The sequence below is a fragment of the Ascidia mentula genome, chromosome 7 (assembly GCF_947561715.1).
Source record: "Ascidia mentula chromosome 7, kaAscMent1.1, whole genome shotgun sequence".
In the NCBI taxonomy this organism is placed as follows: Eukaryota; Metazoa; Chordata; class Ascidiacea; order Phlebobranchia; family Ascidiidae; genus Ascidia; species Ascidia mentula.
In genome coordinates, this window is record NC_138572.1 from 11,395,587 (window position 1) to 11,420,695 (window position 25,109).

Below are 25,109 nucleotides of genomic sequence, written 5' to 3' on the forward strand. Positions count from 1 at the left end.
TATAATAAAGCTTGTACTGCAAAAAAATATTTTTTATCGAAAAGTCATATACTGCAAAATGGACAAGTGCTGAAATCGCATAGTTACATACGTTGTGCAACCGCAAAAGCAATACTGGAGTATCAGCGTTTTCCACTGTATAATAAAGCTTGTACTGCAAAAAAAATTTTTTTGTCGAAAAGTCATACACTGCAAAATGGACAAGTGCTGAAATCTCATAGTTACATACGTTGTGCAACCGCAAAAGCAATACTGGAGTATCAGCGTTTTCCACTGTATGATAAAGCTTGTACTGAAAAAAATTATTTTTCATCGAAAAGTCATATACTGCAAAATGGACAAGTGCTGAAATCGCATAGTTACATACGTTGTGCAACCGCAAAAGCAATGCTGGAGTATCAGCGTTTTCCACAATATAATAAAGCTTGTACTGCAAAAAAATATTTTTCATCGAAAAATCATATACTGCAAAATGGACAAGTGCTGAAATCGCTCAGTTACATACGTTGTGCAAACGCAAAAGCAATACTGGAATACCAGCGTTTTCCACTGTATAATAAAGCTTGTACTGCAAAAATTATTTTTCATCGAAAAATCATATACTGCAAAATGGACAAGTGCTGAAATCGCATAGTTACATACGTTGCGCAACCGCAAAAGCAATACTGGAGTATCAGCGTTTTCCACTGTATAATAAAGCTTGTACTGCAAAAAATTATTTTTTGTCGAAAAGTCATACACTGCAAAATGGACAAGTGCTGAAATCTCATAGTTGCATACGTTGTGCAACCGCAAAAGCAATACTGGAGTATCAGCGTTTTCCACTGTATAATAAAGCTTGTACTGCAAAAAATATTTTTCATCGAAAAATCATATACTGCAAAATGGACAAGTGCTGAAATCGCTCAGTTACATACGTTGTGCAACCGCAAAAGCAATACTGGAGTATCAGCGTTTTCCACTGTATAATAAAGCTTGTACTGCAAAAAAATATTTTTTATCGAAAAGTCATATACTGCAAAATGGACAAGTGCTGAAATCTCATAGTTACATACGTTGTGCAACCGCAAAAGCAATACTGGAGTATCAGCGTTTTCCACTGTGTAATAAAGCTTGTACTGCAAAAAATTATTTTTTGTCGAAAAGTCATACACTGCAAAATGGACAAGTGCTGAAATCGCATAGTTACATACGTTGTGCAACCGCAAAAGCAATACTGGAGTATCAGCGTTTTCCACTGTATAATAAAGCTTGTACTGCAAAAAAATATTTTTTATCGAAAAGTCATATACTGCAAAATGGATAAGTGCTGAAATCGCATAGTTACATACGTTGTGCAACCGCAAAAGCAATACTGGAGTATCAGCGTTTTCCACTGTATAATAAAAAGCTTGTACTGCAAAAAAATATTTTTTATCGAAAAGTCATATACTGCAAAATGGACAAGTGCTGAAATCGCATAGTTACATACGTTGTGCAACCGCAAAAGCAATACTGGAGCATCAGCGTTTTCCACTGTATGATAAAGCTTGTACTAAAAAAAATTATTTTTTATCGAAAAGTCATATACTGCAAAATGGACAAGTGCTGAAATTGCACAGTTACATACGTTGTGCAACCGCAAAAGCAATGCTGGAGTATCAGCGTTTTCCACTATATAATAAAGCTTGTACTGCAAAAAAATATTTTTCATCGAAAAATCATATACTGCAAAATGGACAAGTGCTGAAATCGCTCAGTTACATACGTTGTGCAAACGCAAAAGCAATACTGGAGTACCAGCGTTTTCCACTGTATAATAAAGCTTGTACTGAAAAAAATTATTTTTTATCGAAAAGTCATACACTGCAAAATGGACAAGTGCTAAAATCGCATAGTTACATACGTTGTGCAACCGCAAAAGCAATACTGGAGTATCAGCGTTTTCCACTGTATAATAAAGCTTGTACTGCAAAAAATTATTTTTTGTCGAAAAGTCATACACTGCAAAATGGACAAGTGCTGAAATCTCATAGTTACATACGTTGTGCAACCGCAAAAGCAATACTGGAGTATCAGCGTTTTCCACTGTATAATAAAGCTTGTACTGCAAAAAAATATTTTTCATCGAAAAGTCATATACTGCAAAATGGACAAGTGCTGAAATCGCATAATTACATACGTTGTGCAACCGCAAAGGCAATACTGGAGTATCAGCGTTTTCCACTGTATAATAAAGCTTGTACTGCAAAAAATTATTTTTTGTCGAAAAGTCATACACTGCAAAATGGACAAGTGCTGAAGTCTCATAGTTACATACGTTGTGCAACCGCAAAAGCAATACTGGAGTATCAGCGTTTTCCACTGTATAATAAAGCTTACACTGCAAAAAAATATTTTTTATCGAAAAGTCATATACTGCAAAATGGACAAGTGCTGAAATCTCAAAGTTACATACGTTGTGCAACCGCAAAAGCAATACTGGAGTATCAGCGTTTTCCACTGTATAATAAAGCTTGTACTGCAAAAAAATATTTTTTATCGAAAAGTCATATACTGCAAAATGGACAAGTGCTGAAATCGCATAGTTACATACGTTGTGCAACCGCAAAAGCAATACTGGAGTATCAGCGTTTTCCACTGTATAATAAAGCTTGTACTGCAAAAAAATATTTTTTGTCGAAAAGTCATATACTGCAAAATGGACAAGTGCTGAAATCGCATAGTTACATACGTTGTGCAACCGCAAAAGCAATACTGGAGTATCAGCGTTTTCCACTGTATAATAAAGCTTGTACTGCAAAAAATTATTTTTTGTCGAAAAGTCATACACTGCAAAATGGACAAGTGCTGAAATCTCAAAGTTACATACGTTGTGCAACCGCAAAAGCAATACTGGAGTATCAGCGTTTTCCACTGTATAATAAAGCTTGTACTGCAAAAAAATATTTTTTATCGAAAAGTCATATACTGCAAAATGGACAAGTGCTGAAATCGCATAGTTACATACGTTGTGCAACCGCAAAAGCAATACTGGAGTATCAGCGTTTTCCACGGTATAATAAAGCTTGTACTGCAAAAAATTATTTTTTGTCGAAAAGTCATACACTGCAAAATGGACAAGTGCTGAAATCTCATAGTTACATACGTTGTGCAACCGCAAAAACAATACTGGAGTATCAGCGTTTTCCACTGTATAATAAAGCTTGTACTGCAAAAAAATATTTTTTGTCGAAAAGTCATATACTGCAAAATGGACAAGTGCTGAAATCGCATAGTTACATACGTTGTGCAACCGCAAAAGCAATACTGGAGTATCAGCGTTTTCCACTGTATAATAAAGCTTGTACAGCAAAAAATTATTTTTTGTCGAAAAGTCATACACTGCAAAATGGACAAGTGCTGAAATCGCATAGTTACATACGTTGTGCAACCGCAAAAGCAATACTGGAGTATCAGCGTTTTCCACTGTATAATAAAGCTTGTACTGCAAAAAATTATTTTTTGTCGAAAAGTCATACACTGCAAAATGGACAAGTGCTGAAATCTCAAAGTTACATACGTTGTGCAACCGCAAAAGTAATACTGGAGTATCAGCGTTTTCCACTGTATAATAAAGCTTGTACTGCAAAAAAATATTTTTTATCGAAAAGTCATATACTGCAAAATGGACAAGTGCTGAAATCGCATAGTTACATACGTTGTGCAACCGCAAAAGCAATACTGGAGTATCAGCGTTTTCCACTGTATAATAAAGCTTGTACTGCAAAAAATTATTTTTTGTCGAAAAGTCATACACTGCAAAATGGACAAGTGCTGAAATCTCATAGTTACATACGTTGTGCAACCGCAAAAGCAATACTGGAGTATCAGCGTTTTCCACTGTATAATAAAGCTTGTACTGCAAAAAAATATTTTTTATCGAAAAGTCATATACTGCAAAATGGACAAGTGCTGAAATCGCATAGTTACATACGTTGTGCAACCGCAAAAGCAATACTGGAGTATCAGCGTTTTCCACTGTATAATAAAGCTTGTACTGCAAAAAAATATTTTTTGTCGAAAAGTCATATACTGCAAAATGGACAAGTGCTGAAATCTCATAGTTACATACGTTGTGCAACCGCAAAAGCAATACTGGAGTATCAGCGTTTTCCACTGTATAATAAAGCTTGTACTGCAAAAAAATATTTTTTATCGAAAAGTCATATACTGCAAAATGGACAAGTGCTGAAATCGCATAGTTACATACGTTGTGCAACCGCAAAAGCAATACTGGAGTATCAGCGTTTTCCACTGTATAATAAAGCTTGTACTGCAAAAAAATATTTTTTATCGAAAAGTCATATACTGCAAAATGGACAAGTGCTGAAATCGCATAGTTACATACGTTGTGCAACCACAAAAGCAATACTGGAGTATCAGCGTTTTCCACTGTATAATAAAGCTTGTACTGCAAAAAAATATTTTTTGTCGAAAAGTCATATACTGCAAAATGGACAAGTGCTGAAATCGCATAGTTACATACGTTGTGCAACCGCAAAAGCAATACTGGAGTATCAGCGTTTTCCACTGTATAATAAAGCTTGTACTGCAAAAAAATATTTTTTGTCGAAAAGTCATATACTGCAAAATGGACAAGTGCTGAAATCGCATAGTTACATACGTTGTGCAACCGCAAAAGCAATACTGGAGTATCAGCGTTTTCCACTGTATAATAAAGCTTGTACTGCAAAAAAATATTTTTTGTCGAAAAGTGATACACTGCAAAATGGACAAGTGCTGAAATCTCAAAGTTACATACGTTGTGCAACCGCAAAAGCAATACTGGAGTATCAGCGTTTTCCACTGTATAATAAAGCTTGTACTGCAAAAAAATATTTTTTATCGAAAAGTCATATACTGCAAAATGGACAAGTGCTGAAATCGCATAGTTACATACGTTGTGCAACCGCAAAAGCAATACTGGAGTATCAGCGTTTTCCACTGTATAATAAAGCTTGTACTGCGAAAAAAATATTTTTTATCGAAAGGTCATATACTGCAAAATGGACAAGTGCTGAAATCGCATAGTTACATACGTTGTGCAACCGCAAAAGCAATACTGGAGTATCAGCGTTTTCCACTGTATAATAAAGCTTGTACTGCAAAAAAATATTTTTCATCGAAAAGTCATATACTGCAAAATGGACAAGTGCTGAAATCGCATAGTTACATACGTTGTGCAACCGCAAAAGCAATACTGGAGTATCAGCGTTTTCCACTGTATAATAAAGCTTGTACTGCAAAAATTATTTTTCTTCGAAAAGTCATACACTGCAAAATGGACAAGTGCTGAAATCTCATAGTTACATACGTTGTGCAACCGCAAAAACAATACTGGAGTATCAGCGTTTTCCACTGTATAATAAAGCTTGTACTGCAAAAAAATATTTTTTATCGAAAAGTCATATACTGCAAAATGGACAAGTGCTGAAATCGCATAGTTACATACGTTGTGCAACCGCAAAAGCAATACTGGAGTATCAGCGTTTTCCACTGTATAATAAAGCTTGTACTGCAAAAAATATTTTTCATCGAAAAATCATATACTGCAAAATGGACAAGTGCTGAAATCTCATAGTTACATACGTTGTGCAACCGCAAAAGCAATACTGGAGTATCAGCGTTTTCCACTGTATAATAAAGCTTGTACTGCAAAAAATAATTTTTTGTCGAAAAGTCATACACTGCAAAATGGACTAGTGCTCAAAATCTCATAGTTACATACGTTGTGCAACCGCAAAAGCAATACTGGGGTATCAGCGTTTTCCACTGTATAATAAAGCTTGTACTGCAAAAAAATATTTTTTGTCGAAAAGTCATATACTGCAAAATGGACAAGTGCTGAAATCTCATAGTTACATACGTTGTGCAACCGCAAAAGCAATACTGGAGTATCAGCGTTTTCCACTGTATAATAAAGCTTGTACTGCAAAAAAATATTTTTTATCGAAAAGTCATATACTGCAAAATGGACAAGTGCTGAAATCGCATAGTTACATACGTTGTGCAACCGCAAAAGCAATACTGGAGTATCAGCGTTTTCCACTGTATAATAAAGCTTGTACTGCAAAAAAATATTTTTTATCGAAAAGTCATATACTGCAAAATGGACAAGTGCTGAAATCGCATAGTTACATACGTTGTGCAACCACAAAAGCAATACTGGAGTATCAGCGTTTTCCACTGTATAATAAAGCTTGTACTGCAAAAAAATATTTTTTGTCGAAAAGTCATATACTGCAAAATGGACAAGTGCTGAAATCGCATAGTTACATACGTTGTGCAACCGCAAAAGCAATACTGGAGTATCAGCGTTTTCCACTGTATAATAAAGCTTGTACTGCAAAAAAATATTTTTTGTCGAAAAGTCATATACTGCAAAATGGACAAGTGCTGAAATCGCATAGTTACATACGTTGTGCAACCGCAAAAGCAATACTGGAGTATCAGCGTTTTCCACTGTATAATAAAGCTTGTACTGCAAAAAAATATTTTTTGTCGAAAAGTGATACACTGCAAAATGGACAAGTGCTGAAATCTCAAAGTTACATACGTTGTGCAACCGCAAAAGCAATACTGGAGTATCAGCGTTTTCCACTGTATAATAAAGCTTGTACTGCAAAAAAATATTTTTTATCGAAAAGTCATATACTGCAAAATGGACAAGTGCTGAAATCGCATAGTTACATACGTTGTGCAACCGCAAAAGCAATACTGGAGTATCAGCGTTTTCCACTGTATAATAAAGCTTGTACTGCGAAAAAAATATTTTTTATCGAAAGGTCATATACTGCAAAATGGACAAGTGCTGAAATCGCATAGTTACATACGTTGTGCAACCGCAAAAGCAATACTGGAGTATCAGCGTTTTCCACTGTATAATAAAGCTTGTACTGCAAAAAAATATTTTTCATCGAAAAGTCATATACTGCAAAATGGACAAGTGCTGAAATCGCATAGTTACATACGTTGTGCAACCGCAAAAGCAATACTGGAGTATCAGCGTTTTCCACTGTATAATAAAGCTTGTACTGCAAAAATTATTTTTCTTCGAAAAGTCATACACTGCAAAATGGACAAGTGCTGAAATCTCATAGTTACATACGTTGTGCAACCGCAAAAACAATACTGGAGTATCAGCGTTTTCCACTGTATAATAAAGCTTGTACTGCAAAAAAATATTTTTTATCGAAAAGTCATATACTGCAAAATGGACAAGTGCTGAAATCGCATAGTTACATACGTTGTGCAACCGCAAAAGCAATACTGGAGTATCAGCGTTTTCCACTGTATAATAAAGCTTGTACTGCAAAAAATATTTTTCATCGAAAAATCATATACTGCAAAATGGACAAGTGCTGAAATCTCATAGTTACATACGTTGTGCAACCGCAAAAGCAATACTGGAGTATCAGCGTTTTCCACTGTATAATAAAGCTTGTACTGCAAAAAATAATTTTTTGTCGAAAAGTCATACACTGCAAAATGGACTAGTGCTGAAATCTCATAGTTACATACGTTGTGCAACCGCAAAAGCAATACTGGGGTATCAGCGTTTTCCACTGTATAATAAAGCTTGTACTGCAAAAAATATTTTTCATCGAAAAATCATATACTGCAAAATGGACAAGTGCTGAAATCGCTCAGTTACATACGTTGTGCAACCGCAAAAGCAATACTGGAGTATCAGCGTTTTCCACTGTATAATAAAGCTTGTACTGCGAAAATTATTTTTCTTCGAAAAGTCATACACTGCAAAATGGACAAGTGCTGAAATCTCATAGTTACATACGTTGTGCAACCGCAAAAACAATACTGGAGTATCAGCGTTTTCCACTGTATAATAAAGCTTGTACTGCAAAAAAATATTTTTTATCGAAAAGTCATATACTGCAAAATGGACAAGTGCTGAAATCGCATAGTTATATACGTTGTGCAACCGCAAAAGCAATACTGGAGTATCAGCGTTTTCCACTGTATAATAAAGCTTGTACTGCAAAAAATTATTTTTTGTCGAAAAGTCATACACTGCAAAATGGACAAGTGCTGAAATCTCATAGTTACATACGTTGTGCAACCGAAAAAGCAATACTGTAGTATCAGCGTTTTCCACTGTATAATAAAGCTTGTACTGCAAAAAAATATTTTTTATCGAAAAGTCATATACTGCAAAATGGACAAGTGCTGAAATCTCATAGTTACATACGTTGTGCAACCGCAAAAGCAATACTGGAGTATCAACGTTTTTCACTGTATAATAAAGCTTGTACTGCAAAAAATTTTTTTTTGTCGAAAAGTCATACACTGCAAAATGGACAAGTGCTGAAATCTCATAGTTACATACGTTGTGCAACCGCAAAAGCAATACTGGAGTATCAGCGTTTACCACTGTATAATAAAGCTTGTACTGCAAAAAAATATTTTTTATCGAAAGGTCATATACTGCAAAATGGACAAGTGCTGAAATCGCATAGTTACATACGTTTTGCAACCGCAAAAGCAATACTGGAGTATCAGCGTTTTCCACTGTATAATAAAGCTTGTACTGCAAAAAAATATTTTTCATCGAAAAGTCATATACTGCAAAATGGACAAGTGCTGAAATCGCATAGTTACATACGTTGTGCAACCGCAAAAGCAATACTGGAGTATCAGCGTTTTCCACTGTATAATAAAGCTTGTACTGCAAAAAATTATTTTTCTTCGAAAAGTCATACACTGCAAAATGGACAAGTGCTGAAATCTCATAGTTACATACGTTGTGCAACCGCAAAAGCAATACTGGAGTATCAGCGTTTTCCACTGTATAATAAAGCTTGTACTGCAAAAAAATATTTTTTATCGAAAAGTCATATACTGCAAAATGGACAAGTGCTGAAATCGCATAGTTACATACGTTGTGCAATCGCAAAAGCAATACTGGAGTATCAGCGTTTTCCAATGTATAATAAAGCTTGTACTGCAAAAAATTATTTTTTGTCGAAAAGTCATACACTGCAAAATGGACAAGTGCTGAAATCTCAAAGTTACATACGTTGTGCAACCGCAAAAGCAATACTGGAGTATCAGCGTTTTCCACTGTATAATAAAGCTTGTACTGCAAAAAAATATTTTTTATCGAAAAGTCATATACTGCAAAATGGACAAGTGCTGAAATCGCATAGTTACATACGTTGTGCAACCGCAAAAGCAATACTGGAGTATCAGCGTTTTCCACTGTATAATAAAGCTTGTACCGCAAAAAAATATTTTTTATCGAAACGTCATATACTGCAAAATGGACAAGTGCTGAAATCTCATAGTTACATACGTTGTGCAACCGCAAAAGCAATACTGGAGTATCAACGTTTTCACTGTATAATAAAGCTTGTACTGCAAAAAATTTTTTTTTGCCGAAAAGTCATACACTGCAAAATGGACAAGTGCTGAAATCTCATAGTTACATACGTTGTGCAACCGCAAAAGCAATACTGGAGTATCAGCGTTTTCCACTGTATAATAAAGCTTGTACTGCAAAAAAATATTTTTTATCGAAAGGTCATATACTGCAAAATGGACAAGTGCTGAAATCGCATAGTTACATACGTTGTGCAACCGCAAAAGCAATACTGGAGTATCAGCGTTTTCCACTGTATAATAAAGCTTGTACTGCAAAAAAATATTTTTCATCGAAAAGTCATATACGGCAAAATGGACAAGTGCTGAAATCGCAAAGTTACATACGTTGTGCAACCGCAAAAGCAATACTGGAGTATCAGCGTTTTCCACTGTATAATAAAGCTTGTACTGCAAAAAAATATTTTTTATCGAAAAGTCATATACTGCAAAATGGACAAGTGCTGAAATCGCATAGTTACATACGTTGTGCAACCGCAAAAGCAATACTGGAGTATCAGCGTTTTCCACTGTATAATAAAGCTTGTACTGCAAAAAATTATTTTTTGTCGAAAAGTCATACACTGCAAAATGGACAAGTGCTGAAATCTGAAAGTTACATACGTTGTGCAACCGCAAAAGCAATACTGGAGTATCAGCGTTTTCCACTGTATAATAAAGCTTGTACTGCAAAAAAATATTTTTTATCGAAAAGTCATATACTGCAAAATGGACAAGTGCTGAAATCGCATAGTTACATACGTTGTGCAACCGCAAAAGCAATACTGGAGTATCAGCGTTTTCCACTGTATAATAAAGCTTGTACTGCAAAAAATTTTTTTTTGTCGAAAAGTCATACACTGCAAAATGGACAAGTGCTGAAATCTCATAGTTACATACGTTGTGCAACCGCAAAAGCAATACTGGAGTATCAGCGTTTTCCACTGTATAATAAAAAGCTTGTACTGCAAAAAAATATTTTTTATCGAAAAGTCATATACTGCAAAATGGACAAGTGCTGAAATCGCATAGTTACATACGTTGTGCAACCGCAAAAGCAATACTGGAGCATCAGCGTTTTCCACTGTATGATAAAGCTTGTACTGAAAAAAATTATTTTTCATCGAAAAGTCATATACTGCAAAATGGACAAGTGCTGAAATTGCACAGTTACATACGTTGTGCAACCGCAAAAGCAATGCTGGAGTATCAGCGTTTTCCACGATATAATAAAGCTTGTACTGCAAAAAAATATTTTTCATCGAAAAATCATATACTGCAAAATGGACAAGTGCTGAAATCGCTCAGTTACATACGTTGTGCAAACGCAAAAGCAATACTGGAGTACCAGCGTTTTCCACTGTATAATAAAGCTTGTACTGAAAAAAATTATTTTTTATCGAAAAGTCATACACTGCAAAATGGACAAGTGCTGAAATCTCATAGTTACATACGTTGTGCAACCGCAAAAGCAATACTGGAGTATCAGCGTTTTCCACTGTATAATAAAGCTTGTACTGCAAAAAATATTTTTCATCGAAAAATCATATACTGCAAAATGGACAAGTGCTGAAATCGCTCAGTTACATACGTTGTGCAACCGCAAAAGCAATACTGGAGTATCAGCGTTTTCCACTGTATAATAAAGCTTGTACTGCGAAAATTATTTTTCTTCGAAAAGTCATACACTGCAAAATGGACAAGTGCTGAAATCTCATAGTTACATACGTTGTGCAACCGCAAAAACAATACTGGAGTATCAGCGTTTTCCACTGTATAATAAAGCTTGTACTGCAAAAAAATATTTTTTATCGAAAAGTCATATACTGCAAAATGGACAAGTGCTGCAATCGCATAGTTATATACGTTGTGCAACCGCAAAAGCAATACTGGAGTATCAGCGTTTTCCACTGTATAATAAAGCTTGTACTGCAAAAAATTATTTTTTGTCGAAAAGTCATACACTGCAAAATGGACAAGTGCTGAAATCTCATAGTTACATACATTGTGCAACCGCAAAAGCAATACTGGAGTATCAGCGTTTTCCACTGTATAATAAAGCTTGTACTGCAAAAAAATATTTTTTATCGAAAAGTCATATACTGCAAAATGGACAAGTGCTGAAATCTCATAGTTACATACGTTGTGCAACCGCAAAAGCAATACTGGAGTATCAACGTTTTTCACTGTATAATAAAGCTTGTACTGCAAAAAATTTTTTTTTGTCGAAAAGTCATACACTGCAAAATGGACAAGTGCTGAAATCTCATAGTTACATACGTTGTGCAACCGCAAAAGCAATACTGGAGTATCAGCGTTTACCACTGTATAATAAAGCTTGTACTGCAAAAAAATATTTTTTATCGAAAGGTCATATACTGCAAAATGGACAAGTGCTGAAATCGCATAGTTACATACGTTTTGCAACCGCAAAAGCAATACTGGAGTATCAGCGTTTTCCACTGTATAATAAAGCTTGTACTGCAAAAAAATATTTTTCATCGAAAAGTCATATACTGCAAAATGGACAAGTGCTGAAATCGCATAGTTACATACGTTGTGCAACCGCAAAAGCAATACTGGAGTATCAGCGTTTTCCACTGTATAATAAAGCTTGTACTGCAAAAAATTATTTTTCTTCGAAAAGTCATACACTGCAAAATGGACAAGTGCTGAAATCTCATAGTTACATACGTTGTGCAATCGCAAAAGCAATACTGGAGTATCAGCGTTTTCCACTGTATAATAAAGCTTGTACTGCAAAAAATTATTTTTTGTCGAAAAGTCATACACTGCAAAATGGACAAGTGCTGAAATCTCAAAGTTACATACGTTGTGCAACCGCAAAAGCAATACTGGAGTATCAGCGTATTCCACTGTATAATAAAGCTTGTACTGCAAAAAAATATTTTTTATCGAAAAGTCATATACTGCAAAATGGACAAGTGCTGAAATCGCATAGTTACATACGTTGTGCAACCGCAAAAGCAATACTGGAGTATCAGCGTTTTCCACTGTATAATAAAGCTTGTACCGCAAAAAAATATTTATTATCGAAACGTCATATACTGCAAAATGGACAAGTGCTGAAATCTCATAGTTACATACGTTGTGCAACCGCAAAAGCAATACTGGAGTATCAACGTTTTCACTGTATAATAAAGCTTGTACTGCAAAAAAATTTTTTTTGCCGAAAAGTCATACACTGCAAAATGGACAAGTGCTGAAATCTCATAGTTACATACGTTGTGCAACCGCAAAAGCAATACTGGAGTATCAGCGTTTTCCACTGTATAATAAAGCTTGTACTGCAAAAAAATATTTTTTATCGAAAGGTCATATACTGCAAAATGGACAAGTGCTGAAATCGCATAGTTACATACGTTGTGCAACCGCAAAAGCAATACTGGAGTATCAGCGTTTTCCACTGTATAATAAAGCTTGTACTGCAAAAAAATATTTTTCATCGAAAAGTCATATACTGCAAAATGGACAAGTGCTGAAATCGCAAAGTTACATACGTTGTGCAACCGCAAAAGCAATACTGGAGTATCAGCGTTTTCCACTGTATAATAAAGCTTGTACTGCAAAAAAATATTTTTTATCGAAAAGTCATATACTGCAAAATGGACAAGTGCTGAAATCGCATAGTTACATACGTTGTGCAATCGCAAAAGCAATACTGGAGTATCAGCGTTTTCCAATGTATAATAAAGCTTGTACTGCAAAAAATTATTTTTTGTCGAAAAGTCATACACTGCAAAATGGACAAGTGCTGAAATCTCAAAGTTACATACGTTGTGCAACCGCAAAAGCAATACTGGAGTATCAGCGTTTTCCACTGTATAATAAAGCTTGTACTGCAAAAAAATATTTTTTATCGAAAAGTCATATACTGCAAAATGGACAAGTGCTGAAATCGCATAGTTACATACGTTGTGCAACCGCAAAAGCAATACTGGAGTATCAGCGTTTTCCACTGTATAATAAAGCTTGTACCGCAAAAAAATATTTTTTATCGAAACGTCATGTACTGCAAAATGGACAAGTGCTGAAATCTCATAGTTACATACGTTGTGCAACCGCAAAAGCAATACTGGAGTATCAACGTTTTCACTGTATAATAAAGCTTGTACTGCAAAAAATTTTTTTTTGCCGAAAAGTCATACACTGCAAAATGGACAAGTGCTGAAATCTCATAGTTACATACGTTGTGCAACCGCAAAAGCAATACTGGAGTATCAGCGTTTTCCACTGTATAATAAAGCTTGTACTGCAAAAAAATATTTTTTATCGAAAGGTCATATACTGCAAAATGGACAAGTGCTGAAATCGCATAGTTACATACGTTGTGCAACCGCAAAAGCAATACTGGAGTATCAGCGTTTTCCACTGTATAATAAAGCTTGTACTGCAAAAAAATATTTTTCATCGAAAAGTCATATACTGCAAAATGGACAAGTGCTGAAATCGCAAAGTTACATACGTTGTGCAACCGCAAAAGCAATACTGGAGTATCAGCGTTTTCCACTGTATAATAAAGCTTGTACTGCAAAAAAATATTTTTTATCGAAAAGTCATATACTGCAAAATGGACAAGTGCTGAAATCGCATAGTTACATACGTTGTGCAACCGCAAAAGCAATACTGGAGTATCAGCGTTTTCCACTGTATAATAAAGCTTGTACTGCAAAAAATTATTTTTTGTCGAAAAGTCATACACTGCAAAATGGACAAGTGCTGAAATCTGAAAGTTACATACGTTGTGCAACCGCAAAAGCAATACTGGAGTATCAGCGTTTTCCACTGTATAATAAAGCTTGTACTGCAAAAAAATATTTTTTATCGAAAAGTCATATACTGCAAAATGGACAAGTGCTGAAATCGCATAGTTACATACGTTGTGCAACCGCAAAAGCAATACTGGAGTATCAGCGTTTTCCACTGTATAATAAAGCTTGTACTGCAAAAAATTTTTTTTTGTCGAAAAGTCATACACTGCAAAATGGACAAGTGCTGAAATCTCATAGTTACATACGTTGTGCAACCGCAAAAGCAATACTGGAGTATCAGCGTTTTCCACTGTATAATAAAAAGCTTGTACTGCAAAAAAATATTTTTTATCGAAAAGTCATATACTGCAAAATGGACAAGTGCTGAAATCGCATAGTTACATACGTTGTGCAACCGCAAAAGCAATACTGGAGCATCAGCGTTTTCCACTGTATGATAAAGCTTGTACTGAAAAAAATTATTTTTCATCGAAAAGTCATATACTGCAAAATGGACAAGTGCTGAAATTGCACAGTTACATACGTTGTGCAACCGCAAAAGCAATGCTGGAGTATCAGCGTTTTCCACGATATAATAAAGCTTGTACTGCAAAAAAATATTTTTCATCGAAAAATCATATACTGCAAAATGGACAAGTGCTGAAATCGCTCAGTTACATACGTTGTGCAAACGCAAAAGCAATACTGGAGTACCAGCGTTTTCCACTGTATAATAAAGCTTGTACTGAAAAAAATTATTTTTTATCGAAAAGTCATACACTGCAAAATGGACAAGTGCTGAAATCTCATAGTTACATACGTTGTGCAACCGCAAAAGCAATACTGGAGTATCAGCGTTTTCCACTGTATAATAAAGCTTGTACTGCAAAAAATATTTTTCATCGAAAAATCATATACTGCAAAATGGACAAGTGCTGAAATCGCTCAGTTACATACGTTGTGCAACCGCAAAAGCAATACTGGAGTATCAGCGTTTTCCACTGTATAATAAAGCTTGTACTGCGAAAATTATTTTTCTTCGAAAAGTCATACACTGCAAAATGGACAAGTGCTGAAATCTCATAGTTACATACGTTGTGCAACCGCAAAAACAATACTGGAGTATCAGCGTTTTCCACTGTATAATAAAGCTTGTACTGCAAAAAAATATTTTTTATCGAAAAGTCATATACTGCAAAATGGACAAGTGCTGAAATCGCATAGTTATATACGTTGTGCAACCGCAAAAGCAATACTGGAGTATCAGCGTTTTCCACTGTATAATAAAGCTTGTACTGCAAAAAATTATTTTTTGTCGAAAAGTCATACACTGCAAAATGGACAAGTGCTGAAATCTCATAGTTACATACATTGTGCAACCGCAAAAGCAATACTGGAGTATCAGCGTTTTCCACTGTATAATAAAGCTTGTACTGCAAAAAAATATTTTTTATCGAAAAGTCATATACTGCAAAATGGACAAGTGCTGAAATCTCATAGTTACATACGTTGTGCAACCGCAAAAGCAATACTGGAGTATCAACGTTTTTCACTGTATAATAAAGCTTGTACTGCAAAAAATTTTTTTTTGTCGAAAAGTCATACACTGCAAAATGGACAAGTGCTGAAATCTCATAGTTACATACGTTGTGCAACCGCAAAAGCAATACTGGAGTATCAGCGTTTACCACTGTATAATAAAGCTTGTACTGCAAAAAAATATTTTTTATCGAAAGGTCATATACTGCAAAATGGACAAGTGCTGAAATCGCATAGTTACATACGTTTTGCAACCGCAAAAGCAATACTGGAGTATCAGCGTTTTCCACTGTATAATAAAGCTTGTACTGCAAAAAAATATTTTTCATCGAAAAGTCATATACTGCAAAATGGACAAGTGCTGAAATCGCATAGTTACATACGTTGTGCAACCGCAAAAGCAATACTGGAGTATCAGCGTTTTCCACTGTATAATAAAGCTTGTACTGCAAAAAATTATTTTTCTTCGAAAAGTCATACACTGCAAAATGGACAAGTGCTGAAATCTCATAGTTACATACGTTGTGCAACCGCAAAAACAATACTGGAGTATCAGCGTTTTCCACTGTATAATAAAGCTTGTACTGCAAAAAAATATTTTTTATCGAAAAGTCATATACTGCAAAATGGACAAGTGCTGAAATCGCATAGTTACATACGTTGTGCAATCGCAAAAGCAATACTGGAGTATCAGCGTTTTCCACTGTATAATAAAGCTTGTACTGCAAAAAATTATTTTTTGTCGAAAAGTCATACACTGCAAAATGGACAAGTGCTGAAATCTCAAAGTTACATACGTTGTGCAACCGCAAAAGCAATACTGGAGTATCAGCGTATTCCACTGTATAATAAAGCTTGTACTGCAAAAAAATATTTTTTATCGAAAAGTCATATACTGCAAAATGGACAAGTGCTGAAATCGCATAGTTACATACGTTGTGCAACCGCAAAAGCAATACTGGAGTATCAGCGTTTTCCACTGTATAATAAAGCTTGTACCGCAAAAAAATATTTTTTATCGAAACGTCATATACTGCAAAATGGACAAGTGCTGAAATCTCATAGTTACATACGTTGTGCAACCGCAAAAGCAATACTGGAGTATCAACGTTTTCACTGTATAATAAAGCTTGTACTGCAAAAAAATTTTTTTTGCCGAAAAGTCATACACTGCAAAATGGACAAGTGCTGAAATCTCATAGTTACATACGTTGTGCAACCGCAAAAGCAATACTGGAGTATCAGCGTTTTCCACTGTATAATAAAGCTTGTACTGCAAAAAAATATTTTTTATCGAAAGGTCATATACTGCAAAATGGACAAGTGCTGAAATCGCATAGTTACATACGTTGTGCAACCGCAAAAGCAATACTGGAGTATCAGCGTTTTCCACTGTATAATAAAGCTTGTACTGCAAAAAAATATTTTTCATCGAAAAGTCATATACTGCAAAATGGACAAGTGCTGAAATCGCAAAGTTACATACGTTGTGCAACCGCAAAAGCAATACTGGAGTATCAGCGTTTTCCACTGTATAATAAAGCTTGTACTGCAAAAAAATATTTTTTATCGAAAAGTCATATACTGCAAAATGGACAAGTGCTGAAATCGCATAGTTACATACGTTGTGCAACCGCAAAAGCAATACTGGAGTATCAGCGTTTTCCACTGTATAATAAAGCTTGTACTGCAAAAAATTATTTTTTGTCGAAAAGTCATACACTGCAAAATGGACAAGTGCTGAAATCTGAAAGTTACATACGTTGTGCAACCGCAAAAGCAATACTGGAGTATCAGCGTTTTCCACTGTATAATAAAGCTTGTACTGCAAAAAAATATTTTTTATCGAAAAGTCATATACTGCAAAATGGACAAGTGCTGAAATCGCATAGTTACATACGTTGTGCAACCGCAAAAGCAATACTGGAGTATCAGCGTTTTCCACTGTATAATAAAGCTTGTACTGCAAAAAAATTTTTTTTGTCGAAAAGTCATACACTGCAAAATGGACAAGTGCTGAAATCTCATAGTTACATACGTTGTGCAACCGCAAAAGCAATACTGGAGTATCAGCGTTTTCCACTGTATGATAAAGCTTGTACTGAAAAAAATTATTTTTCATCGAAAAGTCATATACTGCAAAATGGACAAGTGCTGAAATCGCATAGTTACATACGTTGTGCAACCGCAAAAGCAATACTGGAGCATCAGCGTTTTCCACTGTATGATAAAGCTTGTACTGAAAAAAATTATTTTTCATCGAAAAGTCATATACTGCAAAATGGACAAGTGCTGAAATTGCACAGTTACATACGTTGTGCAACCGCAAAAGCAATGCTGGAGTATCAGCGTTTTCCACGATATAATAAAGCTTGTACTGCAAAAAAATATTTTTCATCGAAAAATCATATACTGCAAAATGGACAAGTGCTGAAATCGCTCAGTTACATACGTTGTGCAAACGCAAAAGCAATACTGGAGTACCAGCGTTTTCCACTGTATGATAAAGCTTGTACTGAAAAAAATTATTTTTCATCGAAAAGTCATATACTGCAAAATGGACAAGTGCTGAAATTGCACAGTTACATACGTTGTGCAACCGCAAAAGCAATGCTGGAGTATCAGCGTTTTCCACGATATAATAAAGCTTGTACTGCAAAAAAATATTTTTCATCGAAAAATCATATACTGCAAAATGGACAAGTGCTGAAATCGCTCAGTTACATACGTTGTGCAAACGCAAAAGCAATACTGGAGTACCAGCGTTTTCCACTGTATAATAAAGCTTGTACTGAAAAAAATTATTTTTTATCGAAAAGTCATACACTGCAAAATGGACAAGTGCTGAAATCTCATAGTTACATACGTTGTGCAACCGCAAAAGCAATACTGGAGTATCAGCGTTTTCCACTGTATAATAAAGCTTGTACTGCAAAAAATATTTTTCATCGAAAAATCATATACTGCAAAATGGACAAGTGCTGAAATCGCTCAGTTACATACGTTGTGCAACCGCAAAAGCAATACTGGAGTATCAGCGTTTTCCACTGTATAATAAAGCTTGTACTGCGAAAATTATTTTTCTTCGAAAAGTCATACACTGCAAAATGGACAAGTGCTGAAATCTCATAGTTACATACGTTGTGCAACCGCAAAAACAATACTGGAGTATCAGCGTTTTCCACTGTATAATAAAGCTTGTACTGCAAAAAAATATTTTTTATCGAAAAGTCATATACTGCAAAATGGACAAGTGCTGAAATCGCATAGTTATATACGTTGTGCAACCGCAAAAGCAATACTGGAGTATCAGCGTTTTCCACTGTATAATAAAGCTTGTACTGCAAAAAATTATTTTTTGTCGAAAAGTCATACACTGCAAAATGGACAAGTGCTGAAATCTCATAGTTACATACATTGTGCAACCGCAAAAGCAATACTGGAATATCAGCGTTTTCCACTGTATAATAAAGCTTGTACTGCAAAAAAATATTTTTTATCGAAAAGTCATATACTGCAAAATGGACAAGTGCTGAAATCTCATAGTTACATACGTTGTGCAACCGCAAAAGCAATACTGGAGTATCAACGTTTTTCACTGTATAATAAAGCTTGTACTGCAAAAAATTTTTTTTTGTCGAAAAGTCATACACTGCAAAATGGACAAGTGCTGAAATCTCATAGTTACATACGTTGTGCAACCGCAAAAGCAATACTGGAGTATCAGCGTTTACCACTGTATAATAAAGCTTGTACTGCAAAAAAATATTTTTTATCGAAAGGTCATATACTGCAAAATGGACAAGTGCTGAAATCGCATAGTTACATACGTTTTGCAACCGCAAAAGCAATACTGGAGTATCAGCGTTTTCCACTGTATAATAAAGCTTGTACTGCAAAAAAATATTTTTCATCGAAAAGTCATATACTGCAAAATGGACAAGTGCTGAAATCGCATAGTTACATACGTTGTGCAACCGCAAAAGCAATACTGGAGTATCAGCGTTTTCCACTGTATAATAAAGCTTGTACTGCAAAAAATTATTTTTCTTCGAAAAGTCATACACTGCAAAATGGACAAGTGCTGAAATCTCATAGTTACATACGTTGTGCAACCGCAAAAACAATACTGGAGTATCAGCGTTTTCCACTGTATAATAAAGCTTGTACTGCAAAAAAATATTTTTTATCGAAAAGTCATATACTGCAAAATGGACAAGTGCTGAAATCGCATAGTTACATACGTTGTGCAATCGCAAAAGCAATACTGGAGTATCAGCGTTTTCCACTGTATAATAAAGCTTGTACTGCAAAAAATTATTTATTGTCGAAAAGTCATACACTGCAAAATGGACAAGTGCTGAAATCTCAAAGTTACATACGTTGTGCAACCGCAAAAGCAATACTGGAGTATCAGCGTATTCCACTGTATAATAAAGCTTGTACTGCAAAAAAATATTTTTTATCAAAAAGTCATATACTGCAAAATGGACAAGTGCTGAAATCGCATAGTTACATACGTTGTGCAACCGCAAAAGCAATACTGGAGTATCAGCGTTTTCCACTGTATAATAAAGCTTGTACCGCAAAAAAATATTTTTTATCGAAACGTCATATACTGCAAAATGGACAAGTGCTGAAATCTCATAGTTACATACGTTGTGCAACCGCAAAAGCAATACTGGAGTATCAACGTTTTCACTGTATAATAAAGCTTGTACTGCAAAAAAATTTTTTTTGCCGAAAAGTCATACACTGCAAATTGGACAAGTGCTGAAATCTCATAGTTACATACGTTGTGCAACCGCAAAAGCAATACTGGAGTATCAGCGTTTTCCACTGTATAATAAAGCTTGTACTGCAAAAAAATATTTTTTATCGAAAGGTCATATACTGCAAAATGGACAAGTGCTGAAATCGCATAGTTACATACGTTGTGCAACCGCAAAAGCAATACTGGAGTATCAGCGTTTTCCACTGTATAATAAAGCTTGTACTGCAAAAAAATATTTTTCATCGAAAAGTCATATACTGCAAAATGGACAAGTGCTGAAATCGCAAAGTTACATACGTTGTGCAACCGCAAAAGCAATACTGGAGTATCAGCGTTTTCCACTGTATAATAAAGCTTGTACTGCAAAAAAATATTTTTTATCGAAAAGTCATATACTGCAAAATGGACAAGTGCTGAAATCGCATAGTTACATACGTTGTGCAACCGCAAAAGCAATACTGGAGTATCAGCGTTTTCCACTGTATAATAAAGCTTGTACTGCAAAAAATTATTTTTTGTCGAAAAGTCATACACTGCAAAATGGACAAGTGCTGAAATCTGAAAGTTACATACGTTGTGCAACCGCAAAAGCAATACTGGAGTATCAGTGTTTTCCACTGTATAATAAAGCTTGTACTGCAAAAAAATATTTTTTATCGAAAAGTCATATACTGCAAAATGGACAAGTGCTGAAATCGCATAGTTACATACGTTGTGCAACCGCAAAAGCAATACTGGAGTATCAGCGTTTTCCACTGTATAATAAAGCTTGTACTGCAAAAAAATTTTTTTTGTCGAAAAGTCATACACTGCAAAATGGACAAGTGCTGAAATCTCATAGTTACATACGTTGTGCAACCGCAAAAGCAATACTGGAGTATCAGCGTTTTCCACTGTATGATAAAGCTTGTACTGAAAAAAATTATTTTTCATCGAAAAGTCATATACTGCAAAATGGACAAGTGCTGAAATCGCATAGTTACATACGTTGTGCAACCGCAAAAGCAATACTGGAGTATCAGCGTTTTCCACTGTATAATAAAGCTTGTACTGCAAAAAATTTTTTTTTGTCGAAAAGTCATACACTGCAAAATGGACAAGTGCTGAAATCTCATAGTTACATACGTTGTGCAACCGCAAAAGCAATACTGGAGTATCAGCGTTTTCCACTGTATGATAAAGCTTGTACTGAAAAAAATTATTTTTCATCGAAAAGTCATATACTGCAAAATGGACAAGTGCTGAAATCGCATAGTTACATACGTTGTGCAACCGCAAAAGCAATGCTGAAGTATCAGCGTTTTCCACAATATAATAAAGCTTGTACTGCAAAAAAATATTTTTCATCGAAAAATCATATACTGCAAAATGGACAAGTGCTGAAATCGCTCAGTTACATACGTTGTGCAAACGCAAAAGCAATACTGGAGTACCAGCGTTTTCCACTGTATAATAAAGCTTGTACTGCAAAAATTATTTTTCATCGAAAAATCATTTTCTGCAAAATGGACAAGTGCTGAAATCGCATAGTTACATACGTTGCGCAACCGCAAAAGCAATACTGGAGTATCAGCGTTTTCCACTGTATAATAAAGCTTGTACTGCAAAAAATTATTTTTTGTCGAAAAGTCATACACTGCAAAATGGACAAGTGCTGAAATCTCATAGTTGCATACGTTGTGCAACCGCAAAAGCAATACTGGAGTATCAGCGTTTTCCACTGTATAATAAAGCTTGTACTGCAAAAAATATTTTTCATCGAAAAATCATATACTGCAAAATGGACAAGTGCTGAAATCGCTCAGTTACATACGTTGTGCAACCGCAAAAGCAATACTGGAGTATCAGCGTTTTCCACTGTGTAATAAAGCTTGTACTGCAAAAAATTATTTTTTGTCGAAAAGTCATATACTGCAAAATGGACAAGTGCTGAAATCGCATAGTTACATACGTTGTGCAACCGCAAAAGCAATACTGGAGCATCAGCGTTTTCCACTGTATGATAAAGCTTGTACTAAAAAAATTATTTTTTATCGAAAAGTCATATACTGCAAAATGGACAAGTGCTGAAATTGCACAGTTACATACGTTGTGCAACCGCAAAAGCAATGCTGGAGTATCAGCGTTTTCCACTATATAATAAAGCTTGTACTGCAAAAAAATATTTTTCATCGAAAAATCATATACTGCAAAATGGACAAGTGCTGAAATCGCTCAGTTACATACGTTGTGCAAACGCAAAAGCAATACTGGAGTACCAGCGTTTTCCACTGTATAATAAAGCTTGTACTGAAAAAAATTATTTTTTATCGAAAAGTCATACACTGCAAAATGGACAAGTGCTAAAATCGCATAGTTACATACGTTGTGCAACCGCAAAAGCAATACTGGAGTATCAGCGTTTTCCACTGTATAATAAAGCTTGTACTGCAAAAAATTATTTTTTGTCGAAAAGTCATACACTGCAAAATGGACAAGTGCTGAAATCTCATAGTTACATACGTTGTGCAACCGCAAAAGCAATACTGGAGTATCAGCGTTTTCCACTGTATAATAAAGCTTGTACTGCAAAAAAATATTTTTCATCGAAAAGTCATATACTGCAAAATGGACAAGTGCTGAAATCGCATAATTACATACGTTGTGCAACCGCAAAGGCAATACTGGAGTATCAGCGTTTTCCACTGTATAATAAAGCTTGTACTGCAAAAAATTATTTTTTGTCGAAAAGTCATACACTGCAAAATGGACAAGTGCTGAAGTCTCATAGTTACATACGTTGTGCAACCGCAAAAGCAATACTGGAGTATCAGCGTTTTCCACTGTATAATAAAGCTTACACTGCAAAAAAATATTTTTTATCGAAAAGTCATATACTGCAAAATGGACAAGTGCTGAAATCGCATAGTTACATACGTTGTGCACCCGCAAAAGCAATACTGGAGTATCAGCGTTTTCCACTGTATAATAAAGCTTGTACTGCAAAAAAATATTTTTCATCGAAAAGTCATATACTGCAAAATGGACAAGTGCTGAAATCGCATAGTCACATACGTTGTGCAACCGCAAAAGCAATACTGGAGTATCAGCGTTTTCCACTGTATAATAAAGCTTGTACTGCAAAAAATATTTTTCATCGAAAAATCATATACTGCAAAATGGACAAGTGCTGAAATCTCATAGTTACATACGTTGTGCAACCGCAAAAGCAATACTGGAGTATCAGCGTTTTCCACTGTATAATAAAGCTTGTACTGCAAAAAATTATTTTTTGTCGAAAAGTCATACACTGCAAAATGGACAAGTGCTGAAATCTCATAGTTACATACGTTGTGCAACCGCAAAAGCAATACTGGAGTATCAGCGTTTTCCACTGTATAATAAAGCTTGTACTGCAAAAAATATTTTTCATCGAAAAATCATATACTGCAAAATGGACAAGTGCTGAAATCGCTCAGTTACATACGTTGTGCAACCGCAAAAGCAATACTGGAGTATCAGCGTTTTCTACTGTATAATAAAGCTTGTACTGCAAAAATAATTTTTCTTCGAAAAGTCATACACTGCAAAATGGACAAGTGCTGAAATCTCATAGTTACATACGTTGTGCAACCGCAAAAACAATACTGGAGTATCAGCGTTTTCCACTGTATAATAAAGCTTGTACTGCAAAAAAATATTTTTTATCGAAAAGTCATATACTGCAAAATGGACAAGTGCTGAAATCGCATAGTTACATACGTTGTGCAACCGCAAAAGCAATACTGGAGTATCAGCGTTTTCCACTGTATAATAAAGCTTGTACTGCAAAAAATTATTTTTTGTCGAAAAGTCATACACTGCAAAATGGACAAGTGCTGAAATCTCATAGTTACATACGTTGAGCAACCGCAAAAGCAATACTGGAGTATCAGCGTTTTCCACTGTATAATAAAGCTTGTACTGCAAAAAAATATTTTTATCGAAAAGTCATATACTGCAAAATGGACAAGTGCTGAAATCTCATAGTTACATACGTTGTGCAACCGCAAAAGCAATACTGGAGTATCAACGTTTTTCACTGTATAATAAAGCTTGTACTGCAAAAAATTTTTTTTTGTCGAAAAGTCATACACTGCAAAATGGACAAGTGCTGAAATCTCATAGTTACATACGTTGTGCAACCGCAAAAGCAATACTGGAGTATCAGCGTTTACCACTGTATAATAAAGCTTGTACTGCAAAAAAATATTTTTTATCGAAAGGTCATATACTGCAAAATGGACAAGTGCTGAAATCGCATAGTTACATACGTTGTGCAACCGCAAAAGCAATACTGGAGTATCAGCGTTTTCCACTCTATAATAAAGCTTGTACTGCAAAAAAATATTTTTCATCGAAAAGTCATATACTGCAAAATGGACAAGTGCTGAAATCGCATAGTTACATACGTTGTGCAACCGCAAAAGCAATACTGGAGTATCAGCGTTTTCCACTGTATAATAAAGCTTGTACTGCAAAAAATTATTTTTCTTCGAAAAGTCATACACTGCAAAATGGACAAGTGCTGAAATCTCATAGTTACATACGTTGTGAAGCTGAAAAACAATACTGGAGTATCAGCGTTTTCCACTGTATAATAAAGC